This window comes from Elephantulus edwardii, unplaced genomic scaffold, assembly GCF_000299155.1.
Source record: "Elephantulus edwardii isolate Elephantulus edwardi_28Jun2011 unplaced genomic scaffold, EleEdw1.0 scaffold00196, whole genome shotgun sequence".
NCBI classification, from domain to species: Eukaryota; Metazoa; Chordata; class Mammalia; order Macroscelidea; family Macroscelididae; genus Elephantulus; species Elephantulus edwardii.
This window is the reverse complement of record NW_006399946.1, coordinates 1,105,172-1,111,830: the sequence shown is the minus strand read 5'-3', so window position 1 is coordinate 1,111,830 and position 6,659 is coordinate 1,105,172.

Genomic DNA, 6,659 nt, shown 5'->3' with positions numbered 1-6,659 from the left:
CTCCCGTTTGGCAGCGGCGTTCTCCTGTCTGGTGGCCGGTGTCGCTCTCGCGTTCTTTAAATCTTGGTGGGTCATAATTGAGAGAACTGACACAATTAAGGAAAAGTCTCTGAGATTTTCCAAACTAAAATTTTATCCAAAATATTCTTTTCCATTCTGAGTCATTTTAGGGGTGGTGATTGTTATTATTTACTATCAAGTCAGAACTGATCCATAGCTGACTCTCTAGCACATTTTCAGAGGCAGTTGATCACATGGAATGAGATTGCCCATCCTTCTCCTGTGGAGCAGCTGGTAGATTTGAACTGCATGCCTTTGGGATTGCTGCACAGCTTCTTACCACTAGGCCACCAGAGCTCCCTTTTAAAGGTTGAGTCCTTGCTAAATTAGAAACAGGTATTCTCTGACTCATCTTGAAGTGTGGTAAGGAGCTACACTGTCAACCTGAAGACACAAGGTTTAAAAACCATTAGCTGCTCCACAGGGAAGGAATGGGAAATCCCTGCTCTTGTGATTCACTGCCTCTGAAAAACCCACTGAAAGATCAGCTATAGGTCAGTTCTGACTTGACAGTACATAACAACACTTACAAAAGCAGACTAACCTAGATCAGAGGTGATCACACCTTCCTAATGAATGAGGAGCTCTGTGGTTAATCAGGTTCCTAATAAAGGCCCTAGCTTTTCCTAGAAGGAATTGAAGAATAAGGGGCATGGTGACAATATCACACATCAGTAAGTTCCACATAAATCAGAGTGTTACAAAGAGCCTACCTATGAGAAATTCTTGTGGTGAGAATCCTTGTGATCAAGCTCCAAACTTTGCAAAAATTACCTACTCCCTCAAGGATTAGTTCCCAAGAGTCACCAGGAACGGAGAAATGAACTGAAATTCAACTTCAGAAATGTTAATTTCCCACTGTGCAGTACCTTTCCCTGGATTATTTCCCAGCATTTGCCATTTTGTAACTTAAACTATTAAATTAAGTGATTTAAGCTTACTTAAATTTAAGTTTACTTAAATTACTTAGTAACGTAAGTAATTGAAGTTACTAAATGGCAAATCCTGGGAAATAAACACACAAAAGATCTTGGAAAGGTGTAGAAAGACATCAAATTGTAGAAGAGATGTCCCCCCAAAACTCAACCTAGTAGACTCTGAGGACCTCAACCAAAGAACAAGTTCCCACTCCCAGAATGTAGGTGGACCATGAGGCAGGCTTCTCTAGGTAAACAAGCTGGCAGAAACACCATGCTGACCACAAGACTGAAGAAGAAGGGAATGTGATTTCTTCTTGAAATTCTGTGGGCTAATCAGGCTCTTTGAATCTACAAATCCTGAGTAATTTTCTTGTTCCTAGAATTCTTTCCAAAGTCAACCACAGCAAGAAAGAAATCTTGAAACATTATGGGATGCTTCCTTTTACTTTTTCAGCACCCCAATTTGAAATATTGTGCGGCCCCCGGTCAAAATAGTCTTCAATTCATGGTGATCCTATGCATTACTATTGTGATCCAGAGGATTTTATTGGCTGAATTTCAGTAATAGGTTGCCAGCCTTTCTTCCAAGTACACTTAAAAACTTGTTCAGCAAGGACAAATACTGCATGGTGCCACTGTTGTAAAACAGGACTGACCCCAGGGTTGGGGGGAGACTGAGAAGGATGCATTCAATAATGTATACTGCACTGAAACAGATGAGAGAGAAAAGTGTTTAAAAGTGATATGTTATTAGGTATTTTTGTCATGACAGGAGTCCAGAGCAAAGGCTGTATGATGGAGTGGACCTGGGAGGAGGGATTGTAAAATGGTGAGGGAATTTTTTACTTTTGTGGGAAGGTAGTGTACTGGGGAGGGTTGGAAGGGTGAGTGAATGGAAAACCAAAGTCTTTGTAAATTTTCATTGAAATTAATAATAAATTTTTAAAAAGAGAGAAAAACAACAACAACAAAACAAAAAAAACACCCACAACTTGTTCAGCTTTAGAGTAACTCACAAGCCTCCTTTGGCAGTAGAGTGGTAACTGTATAGGAAGGTAACATTTCTATCATTGTAATATTTCTATCTACCACACCACTCGACTTGCAATGGCAACCTCAAAATTAGGTAAGAAAAGAGACACAATAGTGATCAAGCACACAATACGAGTCAGACTTCACCACACAGTATCCCATTCAACTTGAACTTTTATAAAGTAGCCTTTGGTGACACCATACCTGTTTAGAAGGTATGTGTTCATGGTATAAAGCAACTAGGTAGCCCCAGTAAGGCTGATGCCAAAGCCTCACCACATATTTCAAAAGTATGTGCATTTTCACAGAAAAAAACAATCTTATTAACTAGATGGAGAGTGGTGGAACTTCCAAGATCATGGACTTTATATACCTATCAAGCCTGGAACTGAACTCACCTCTGTGGCTCAATGTTCAGCTTATAGGAGACAGGGATATAAGATGAAGAGAGAGCTCTAGTGGCCTAGTGGGTAAGGAGACACATTCCCAATCCAAAAGCAGGCAGTTTGCATACACCTGTTGTTCCAAAAGAAAAAGTTGAGTCAGCTCCTCCCATGCACTTTACAGCCCCTAGAAACACACTGGAAGGTCAGATATGAGTTTGTTTGACTCAATGGGAATGACTATGAGGGTTTTTTTAGTTACGAGATGAGGAGTAAAACTAGAGGATTGTGTGCTCCCTGAAACAATAATCATCTGAGATACAAATGACAGGGTTTTTCCAAAGAAAAAGTTCAGAGGATAAGCAAGGTGAGGAACGATTGGAAATAGAAAACACAGAACAGAAGTGGGATGAGAGATATCACATTGTGACAATCACAGTCAACATTACGAAACAAAATGTGCATAAACTGTTGGATAGAAAACTGGTCTACTTGGTAAACCTACATCTAATTCATTACAAACATTTTTAAAACTTGAATTTGAATAATTACATAAGCAGTGCTTAGTTCAAATCTTTATTATCATGGTTATATATTATTTATGAAATTGGTGACCATTTTTAAGAGCCCTTATAAAATTTTAAGTCAGACAGCAATGAAAGAAAATTTTATAAAACATCACAGAAAATATTGCAATGAAAAGTCTATTTCATATTTTCCAGGTGTATAGAGAGGGTGATTAAAAAATATGTGAAATATTCTCCTTGTCTTATTAAAGGGCTAGATAACTAGATACAACATGAAGAAACCAACACAGTGGAACATATGGGTGACTATTTTCAATTGTTTCTTATGCATCTGAAAGTTGGGCAATGAATAAAGAGGACCAAAGAAGAATTAATGTTGGTGAAAAGCACTGAATATCAATGGACTGGAAAAAGGACAACAAATCTATCTTGGAAGAAATGCAACCAAGGTGGTCCTTAGATTATAGATAGTGAAACTTTATCTCACTTACTTTGAACATGATGTCAGAAAGGGCTAGTCCTTGGAAAAGGACATCATCCAGGAAAAGGTAGAGGGACAATGAAAGAGGGAAGATCCTCAGTGAGATAGACTGACAGAGTGGCTGCAACTTTTAAAAGGCAGAAATTTTGAGGATGGTGTTCATTGTCTCATTATGAGTTGTAGTCAACATGTCTCTTTTGTCCTACATTCTTTTGGTAATAATAGAACATTGAGAATATAGAAAATATTTGCCATCATGACATAACAGCTATTCTTCTACATATTCCTGTGTATTTTTGTACTATCTAGGATCCAGATTATTGTTATCCATTTGACATAGAGGGGAAAATCAAATATTAATGTTTTATCAACATATTTGGCATTTGAGTAAATTCTAGAACACAAGACCTGGGAAGGCTACTAGAAGATCTTCCAGTCCAAACACTTCAATTCTCAAAGATCATTGTCAAATGTTGGTAACTCTTGTTTGCTGTCTATTTTTTACATTACTACAATAAATGATCAAAACCTAGACACTTGAAATAGCACCCATTTATTACTGACAGTCCATGAACCAGAAGAAGATAGGCAGAGCATGGCTCAATTAGTATCTTCTTGGAATCTCACAAAACTAAAAGAGAGGGAAGTGAGGTCTTCTTTCTGGATGCTCTTGGGAGATTCAAGTTCTGTACGCATTTGGCTTGGTGGGATTCAGTTTCAGCGGCTTTAGGGTTGAGGTTCATTTCTTGACTGACTGACTGCTTTCCTGTGGCCACTTGCAAATTCTTAAGTTTCCCTGTATTCCTATCACACTGTCTTCTCCATATCCAAACTAGCACATTAAGTAAGTCCCTCTTACACTTGAAACCTCTCAGACATCTGCTGCCTCAGCTTCCTTACTCTGGCAAGAGAAAGAGCAGTTACTTAGGGCCCATGTGATCAGCTTGGACCCACCCAGAAGATCCAAGATTATCTCTTCATTATAAGGTTCATTGTCTTGATCACACAAACTTCCTTTTGCCACATAATACTGCATATTCACATATTCTAAGACTGATAGGAGAACAACTTTGGGAATCATTCTACAAAATGAGACCTTTTTTTAAAGGCAAAATAATTGTTCAACAACACAAATGATGCCACCGGTCCATCACAGCTTCACAGCTCCTTATCAAATGCAGTATTTCTCACTCACACAACCTGGGGCAAAGCATAGGACATGAACACACCCAGGATACTCAAAGCTTCAGCCTGTTCTGGGATCATGCCTTCATCATTTTGGTAGGGAGGCTGTGAGATCTCAGGACATTCAATATGTGCAAATACAAATACCAAAATCCTACTGCAAGCCATTCATTTGTATGTTAATTTATGCAGTTATTCAACTACTTACAGAGCCCTTACTGCAAGCAGGCTCTGAGAAAAGGATGTGCAAGTTTACAGTACTTTGCATTATGTATGAGGTAGTTCTCTTGACTGGTGTGAATAACGGTACTAACTGCAGCTGAGCCAGGTCAGTATCCATGTACCTGTGTGCACTGAGCATTCTGTGAGGATGGGCAGTACTGGGGATAGTGAACAGCCCTGCTACACAGAACCACTAGTCAATGGTAGGCAAGACTGACGGGGCTCAGCACCCAGAGCAGGATGGAGAACCTGCAGTCACCTCCATTATGTGTCCAGGCCCCAGTGCCACTTCTGTCCAGAAGGCACCAGCAAGAGGCTCAGAGAAAGGGGATAGCTGTGTAGTGAGGATGTCCTGCATAGGGCAGAGATGGGCAGCATCCATGTGCACTGTTCTCTGTCTTTCAGAGCATGGAGTGCCTCCAAAGAAGACCAGCAAGTGACAATGAAATTGCAAAAGCAGTAGAAACTGGTCTTTATTATGAAGCATCTTTAAGTAGAAAATCTTTTAAAATGTGGTTCTGTTTAGTAGCAGGGGAAGGCTTTTTAAACTAGAAGGAGCCGTAGAGTCCAAATCTTTTCTTTTTACAACACACACACACACACACACCCCAGGGCTCAAGGAAGAGTGGCTTGCCTTGGTAGCTGGTGAAAACTCACACAAGTTAGGATCTTGACCCCATCGCAGTGCATGCACCCTGGCAAACATGTACACCTGGTTACACTGTGGGCCAGGTTGCACACAACTGCATGCAGATCACTTCTGTGCAAGAGCATGTTGGTGAAGAGATATCATCTCACCCCAGTAAGAATAGCAAAATTTAACAGAGCAGCAAGCAACAAATGCTGGTGAGGTTGTGGAGAAACTGGAACCATTATTCACTGTTGATGGAAGTCTAAAATGATGCAACCACTGTGGAAGACAGTGTGGCACTTTCTCAAAAAGTTGCAAATAGAAATACCTTTTGACCCAGCAATTCCACTACTGGAAATATGCCCCAAAGAGACCATAACTGCCACCCAAGCAGATATATGCACACCCATGTTTATCAAGGCTTTGTCCACAATAGCGAAGAGTTGGAAACAACCTAAGTGTCCATCAACAAACAAATGGATAGAGAAGCTGTGGTATATTCACACAATGGAACGCTATGCTTCATTGAAAAACAGAGAACTCATGCAATATTATTCAAAATGGGTGACCCTGAAAGACATTATGCTGAATGAAATATCTCAGTCATAAAAGGACAAATACTGCATGATGCCACTGTTGTAAAACAAGACTGAGCTCGGGGTTGGGGGGAGACTGAGAAAGATAGGTTCAATAATATATACTGCATTGAAACAGATGAAGAGAAAACTGTTTAAAAGGGATACATGATTAGGTATTATTGCCCTGACAGGAGTCCAGAACGAAGGCTGCATAGTGGAGTAGACCTGGGGGAAGGGATTGTAAAACAATGAAAGAATTTTTGGGAAAAGTTTTCAATCAGAAATAATCACGCCTTGGATAAACCTCACTGGCTATGATATTGCCACTGCGGAAAGCTAGAATTTTTGCTTTACTTTACAAAGAGATGCGTGTACTGAGGAGAGGAGGGGTAGACAGGGAGAAAAGTGCAACAATGAGTGAATGGAAATCCAAAGTCTCTGTAAAATTTTCATTAAAATTAATAATTAAAAATGGGGGGGGAGAGCATGCTGGGGAGCAGTGGACTAGGAGACAGGTGACCCTAGCAAGTGATTCAACTTCTCCAGATGCATGTCCCTCATCTGTAAAATGAGTATTATATTAAAGGGATTTTTAAAGCCTGTTCCATACCTAGCACCTGAGACTGAATGTGGAGTTAAC